Source organism: Clarias gariepinus, chromosome 11 (genome assembly GCF_024256425.1).
Source record: "Clarias gariepinus isolate MV-2021 ecotype Netherlands chromosome 11, CGAR_prim_01v2, whole genome shotgun sequence".
Taxonomy (NCBI): domain Eukaryota; kingdom Metazoa; phylum Chordata; class Actinopteri; order Siluriformes; family Clariidae; genus Clarias; species Clarias gariepinus.
The window spans coordinates 31502501-31510000 of record NC_071110.1 but is presented as its reverse complement, the minus strand read 5'-3'; positions in this window follow the sequence as shown (position 1 = coordinate 31510000).

Genomic DNA, 7500 nt, shown 5'->3' with positions numbered 1-7500 from the left:
GTGGGTATGAGGTGTTTCTGCCAAACATGGTGCTGGTCATTAAGGGCAAATTACTCCACTTTGGCCTCTTCTGTGCATAGCAGATTGTCCCATCCTTATGATTGTTGCGGTCTTTTTAGACATCCTTTTAAAGAAAAACATACTTGTTCAGTCTTCTTCTAATTGTGCTGTCATGGACGATAACATTTAAGATTAAGCTATTTTTTTTGTATTTCTCTAAGCATTGCACGGTCTGACCTTGGGGTGAATGTACTGGGAAGTCCACTCCTGAGAAGATTGGCAAGTGTCTTGAATGATTTTCATTTCTGAATAATCTTTGCAACTGAAGAATGCTGATCCACAGCAAAGTTCTGTACCTTTTACAAAAAAGCATCTTCTTTATTTCTTAAACAGACTTTAAATTCTTGGTGACCTAAAATTTTAGAATTTTTACCAAAACTAAAGCATATCTCACTTCTTAAGGGAATCTAACCCAGGGCCTGGAGGTGCAAGGTGACAGTGCTAACCACTAAGCCACTGTGGCGCTAAATAATATGATGAATATTATTAATATTATATTCATTTAATTTACATCATACTATTTTTCTTTTGCTGAAGTGTGTATAAATTTCTTTGGCTTACTGACTCTTTATAACTATTTTCATTGCTTGTGTGTTTATTGGATACCGAAACATGTTAATTAAGCATGCATTGCATTAAAAAAATCGAGATTTTATATATATTTAAGATAAAATTTATTAAATTAGAAAGTAATCAATAATAGTGATAATTTGAGATTCTTACTTAGAATATTTAATAAAAAAAAGATTTAACACTTTTATTTACAAAATTGTTTTCAGTTTGAGAATATTACTTGTATAAACTGACAGACAGACAGAGATTTACACACACACACACACACACACACACACACACACCCTCCCTGCTGGATTGATTTAGACAAATTGATAATCCCTAGCAGACGGCAGCAGGTGGGTGTCTGAGTGGGTCAGCATATCTGCATCAATTGTGCGTTTGTGTGTGGTTGTGTGTGTGGATTAAGCGGGTTAACACCTGTCTTCAGTTCAGACCTGTTCCCTCTCTCCCATATGGGTTCCTGCGCTCTTCAGGATTTATTTATAAAAGAATAAATAGTCATACCTTTTATCAATTAACAGTTCCATGTAATGTTGCACAAAGGCACAAAAAGGGTGAGTTCCTGTTCTCACTTATGCTATAGCACCTATAAACAGTTGTTTCCTCACTAGGCTCAATTTACTTAAAATTAACTTAAAAATAATATAATAAATCCACAGTCTCTGTGAATCCACCGATACAATGGTAAAAAAAATGTATTAAAAGAAGTCAATCAAAGTAAATTGACCAATAAGAACCAATATTCAATCACATTCTGGGGAAATTCAGGTGGGGGATTGAGAGAAGGATCAATACTACAGTGTGTAATTGTTAAAAGATTTTATGTCACTGAATCACAGAATTAATAAAGGGTTTTTAATCTATAAACATTGGAAAAACAATTTCCAGTTGTATCTATTCAAACATTTGGATCAAGCGCATGCTACAGCCTAGACCAAGACCCTCGAGCTCATGACCATATAACCAGCAGTCCACTAAATATTCTTCTTACACACACACACACACACACACACACACACACACACACACACACAGAAAGTATGCATGTATACACATGCATACATGTGGGCAAAATGACTGCATGTCTCATTGCACATGTTAGCTTTACTTTGTGCTTATCTATGTAGGTCATTTTGTGTGTGTGTGTGTGTGTGTGTGTGCATGTGGACAGAATGCTTAGTGCCGTGCTGGCTAGGGGGTTATGAGATTGTGGTGGGTTAGGGTCTAGGTTGTGGCACGTGCTTGCATGTGTGTGTGTGTGTGTGTGTGTGTGTGTGTGTGTGTGTGGACAGAATGCTTAGTGCCGTGCTGGCTAGGGGTTATGAGATCGTGGTGGGTTAGGGTCTAGGTTGTGGCACGTGCTTGCATGTGTGTGTGTGTGTGTGTGTGTGTGTGTGGACAGAATGCTTAGTGCCGTGCTGGCTAGGGGGTTATGAAATTGTGGTGGGTTAGGGTCTAGGTTGTGGCACGTGCTTGCATGTGTGTGTGTCTGTGTGTTACCATATGGCATCAAGCAAAGAGAGGGCACAGTAATAAGGGAATTGGTACAGCATAATAATCCCCCTCTGCACTCAGCCACGTGCCACACGTCCACACACACACACACACACACACACACACACACACACACACACACACACACGGACAATACACAATTATACTTTAACACCATTAATCATTAGAAAACAGATGCTAATATATAATAACAACAAAAACAATAATAATAATAATAACAATAATAATAATAATAATAATAATAATAATAATAATGATAAAAACTACAATGATTATATTGGGTTAACCTTGGTCAGCCGTTCTGAATGTGGTGTGTAAATACTTTATATGCATAAAATACACATATATTTGCATATTTCAAACACATATGGCCTTAAACTACTTAAAATAAGTAAAGGATCTGTTTACATGTATGTGGATATTATCAATTCATGTTTACTTCTGCTGTTACCTCTGCGTTTAAAAGGAGACTAAAACACACAAAAAAGTAAAACTATTTATGAACATGCCAGGCCAGTGGATTGCAATAGTGTGTTTTAAGCCGTTATGTCCAACGCCACAGGAATAACGTTAACAGCATGTTGTTGTGTGGTACAGGAGATAAAAATTGGAGCCAAAACGATCTTAAAATCTTTATAACATGTTCAACACATTTTATTAACATTGTTTGATTGCATACTGTTTGACCTTTTTACTGAACCCACTGAGCTGCTTTTCATGCGTACAACACATTAAGACCCATTAATAAAGGAGTATTTTAGCTGAGCTTCCTATTATGAACCGTTGATCATTCTTGAAAAGTTTCTAAAATTTGCTAAAAAACTTTTCAAATCCTTGTGTCCAGTCACCGAGTTAAGCACATTTACAAATTTAGCACAATAAGTTCATACCATGCCCGAGTATGATTACTCCCTCCCCCTATAGCATGCTCGTCAACTTTCACATTAACAATGTTACAACGATACAGTAGGTGGCAGTAGCACCTCATTCATTGGTGATCTGCTATTAAACCCAAAGAAAAAGAAGAGCACAATAGAGTTCCTATGCCTTCTTGCTAGAATGACTCTCTCACCTTTATTTCTACTTCATCAGCTATGGCTGTGCAGTGCATGATTTCAGAGCAGACGCTTGGCATTGATTTAATCCTTTGTATTACAAATGTTAGCTTTCACTCATGATGCGAACCATGCCCAAGTACACATGGATGAATTCTTTTAGTATTATTTTCAGTTCATAGATCCATTCTCAGGTACGGTGTACAGTCTTCACATAAATCAAATTACCAAGGACTTTTAGCATCAAGGGTACTCAGTGTAGCTAGGCCCTAATGTCAAAGCACCTCAACTTTAGTTCAGTGGGATCAGTTTGAATAGATGTTCAATCCTGTTGATTTTCTGACCAAATTTGGCCAGATGTCAAGAAAGAAAATTTGGACATGCTCTCAGAGTGCGTGCGATGGGGTGTCAAATAGAGTGACACTAGGTCATTGTGGGCAACTTTTTAAGAATGTGCAAGAGGGTGAATAGCGCTTTTCTTAAGTGTGCTTGAGTAGGAGTTTCAAAAGGTATAGAGGTTGATTTCATGTATCTTTCTTGCTTCACTCTTTACTCTTGGATAATTGTCATGTGATATACAGTATAGTTAGTTTGTGGCTGGGATGTAGCAAGATCAACATGTGGGAAATAACCAAAAATCGTCTTAAGTCGGAGCGTGACCAAGAACCAAAAATTAACTGGTGCAATTCCATAAATAGTGTGTGGAGATGGGAGAACCTACTAGAAAAACAACAATCTGCAGCCATTTTGAAACAGACATGGCTGTCCTTCTGGTAGGTTCTCCCATCTCCAGACAGATTCTTTAGAATTCCACAATTTCATTTCCGTATAAGGAAACTCCATATTGCTATAATGTCAGTAATAACAATTTTAGTTTTTCCTCACTATGAAGTGATTGGTGATTGGATCACCTGGCTAGATCCATCCATGCTGTGAAATATGGTGATGGTAGCATCATGCTGTGGGGATGTTCATCGACATCAGAAACTGGAAGGTTTGTTAAGGTGGAGAGGACGAAGAATAGAAACCTACATTAGGATGAGTTGCCCAAGAGCATCAGATCAGCAGGTTGAGGCAAAAGTTCACTTTCTAACATGTAGATTGATAATTCTATCTGTACTGTGCACTACAGTTGAACAAGATGTTGTACTTGAGTGCACTCTTGGACCCGTATACTCACATACACAATGGTCCTCTGATGCTTAATTGGTGGTGTAATCTTGTGGAATGTGTCTAATTAGCACACACTGGTGAACAAGCTCTTACCCAACCACACAATGGAGCTCTGTTACACACACACACACACACACACACAGCATAAACATCATGTGCTTGAAAATCACAAAAACACAGAATTCCTCTTAGATCAAGTTATTTTACACACATTTTTAATTATAATAAACAGGCCACACTGAAGTCTAGTTCATTTAAATGGTCTTTCATAATTATCATTCTAGCTAGTTTAAATGTTAGCCTTCTTCTATAATGCTGGCTATTTAATTGCTAGGCTTTTTACTATTAATACTAGTTAGTTTTAAAGTTAACTTATTAACTATACCACTGCTTAGTTTAGATTTTAGCATGTTTACCATTAGTTAATGTTTGCTTGTTTAGAATTAAATGCTAGCTTTTTGACTATAATGTGAGTTAGTTTAAATGTTAGACTTTATACTCTAAAATTTATTTTAAATGTTAGCTTGTTTATAATAAACCTAGTTAGTTTAAATTTTAACTTGTTTACAATAATTCTGGTTAGTTTAAATGTTATCTATTTTTGCTGCAACAATAGCTAGTTTAAATGCTAGCCTTTTTATTATATTGTTTGTTATTTTAAATATTAGCTTGGATGCTAAAATGTGGATTTTTTTTTTTTAGTATTATAATGCTAGTTCACTGCTTTATGTTTTTTTTTTTTTTTTTTTTTATACTACAATGTTAGCTACTTTAATAGACTTTTTATTATGCCGGTCAGTTTTGCTAGGATTTGTGCTACAGTATAATGCTAGCTAGTTTAAATATTAGCCTGTTTACTCCAATCCTAGTTAGTTTTAGTTGTTAGCTTGTTCACTATGCCACTATAGGCAGTTTAAAGGTTAGCCTGTTCACTATAAAATGATACTAGTTAATGTTAGCTTGTTAACTATAATGCTAGCTCGTTTATATTGTAACTGTTTCACTATAAAAATAGCTATTTTAAATGGTAGCTTGTTTTCTACAGGGCTAGTTAATTTCAGTTCTAGGCTTTTCACTTTATTTTAAATGTTACCTTGACACACCACAGTCCTCTTTTAACATGTCTAGATGACATAAAGACATTTTACACTTTTTACACTTGTAGTGTATAAAATACTTCAGACACTTTAAATATGTGGCTTGCACAGCCCCTGGACCTTATAATTTTTATTACCATTTATATCTAACTTCACTCCACCCAAAAATTCCATACAATCTATATCTACTTTGTACAGCTGTTTTTCTTATTGTTCTATATTTCTTCTTATATTTTCTTATATTGTGTATTTTATTACTGTACAATTGTTTTATTTACATTTTATATTTCATTTGATTCTTTCTTAGTTAAATAAAATTTACCTTCTATTTTATTTTTCATATTTGTTTCCTATTCATAGTCTTTTATTTTAAGGTCACGAGCAGTTGTATAAGCATTTTACTGCATATTGTACTGTGTATGACTGTGTATGTTTGTACTCTGCAAACTTTACTCCAAATCACACAAGCAATAAGTTTCAATTTCAGATAATACAGTTTTGCATGTTTTTTTTATGTTGTCTGTGATAACACCTTTGTTGTATTAATTGGTAGTTCAAATATAAAGAATAGAAATACAGAATTTCAAGATTTAATGGAATGAAATGAAACATTACAATGAAGAAAATATTAAAATAAATTTACTGAAACAATTTTCTTTTTTAATTGTTGTTGCAGATAAGAGTGCCCTGAAGCTGCAGCCCGGTTTACATTTGACCTCCAGATTCTCTGTCTCTCAAGTGTAATGCTTTTAATGCAAATTTAAATGTAATTATTTAAAATTTCAAACACTCTGTCACATTTTGTAAATATCTTGAACATAGTCAAATGTATCCTATTAAAAGTTAACAGTAAACTAAATATAACACTATTTAGCTAATTTCTAAACCTCTAAAAAAGTAGTGTTCTATTTGTAGACAATTTGGCCAATTTAAGCATTTTTTTTTAATAAAAAAAAAAAAGCTAAGTTACTTGACAACAGGTTAGGAATTACGAATAATAGGCTAGTGATGGTCCATTAACTAGATTTTTAGCACTTTATAACCTGTAATCTGTATGAATAAATATGGTCTGTAGTAAAGATTATCATTTCAGTATTTATAATAATAATAATAATAATAATAAGACTTATATAGCACAAAATGATTTAAGATGATTTATGTTTCTGTTCATACTTTGTCAGGTTTAATTAGAAAATCAGCATTGTTAGCTAGCATTAAGTTTTTTAAATTTGAGAAATTAATATATCACATATATAATGTATATTTTTAAAATATATGTTATATAATTTTTTATATAATATCAATAAGAGCAATCGGAGAATTGGAGAAATTTGAGTGTAAATACATTTAAAATATGTTTTATATTTGACATTATGTTATGTTGAAATTAGTGCCTATGATGAGTTTATTTTTATTTTACATTTATTATAATATCAGAATTACATGTAACTCGTTTTTGGCATTTAATTTGTGCAGAATATTTCACATTAAGGTTTTATATATATTATAATCTAATAAAATTTTCTACTGTTAGAAAATACAATAAATTTTAAAAATTGTTTAAAAAAACAGTACACACAAGTCTTACTTTTTGAGTTGTTTTGTTTTTTACAGAATTACTTGTTTGTTGTACTTTCCATGTACATGTTCTTTATTTTTATATATATAAGCTGCATGTTGGTCCTAAAATTGCTAGTATGAATTGACACTTGTTTCTCTTCAGAGCTGGTCAGCTGTATTAGTGGAGCTCAACCTGGCGCTCTACTGCCCCCTATTGGTATTGTGAATCATTACTACATTAATGGTTATAAGTGATTTAACAAATTGCAATATTAAACATTTAAAGCATTTAATTTCAGTTGATCGATTTAGCTGAAGAATAAAGTAAAGTTTTGTTTACCGTACAATATTATATAATTTAATAATATCATAATCAATACTCATCATTAGCTCTCTAAGAAATGTAATGGAGGAAAAGACACATATCCACATTTGGTTCTGTCTTATAATTGGATTATTATTAT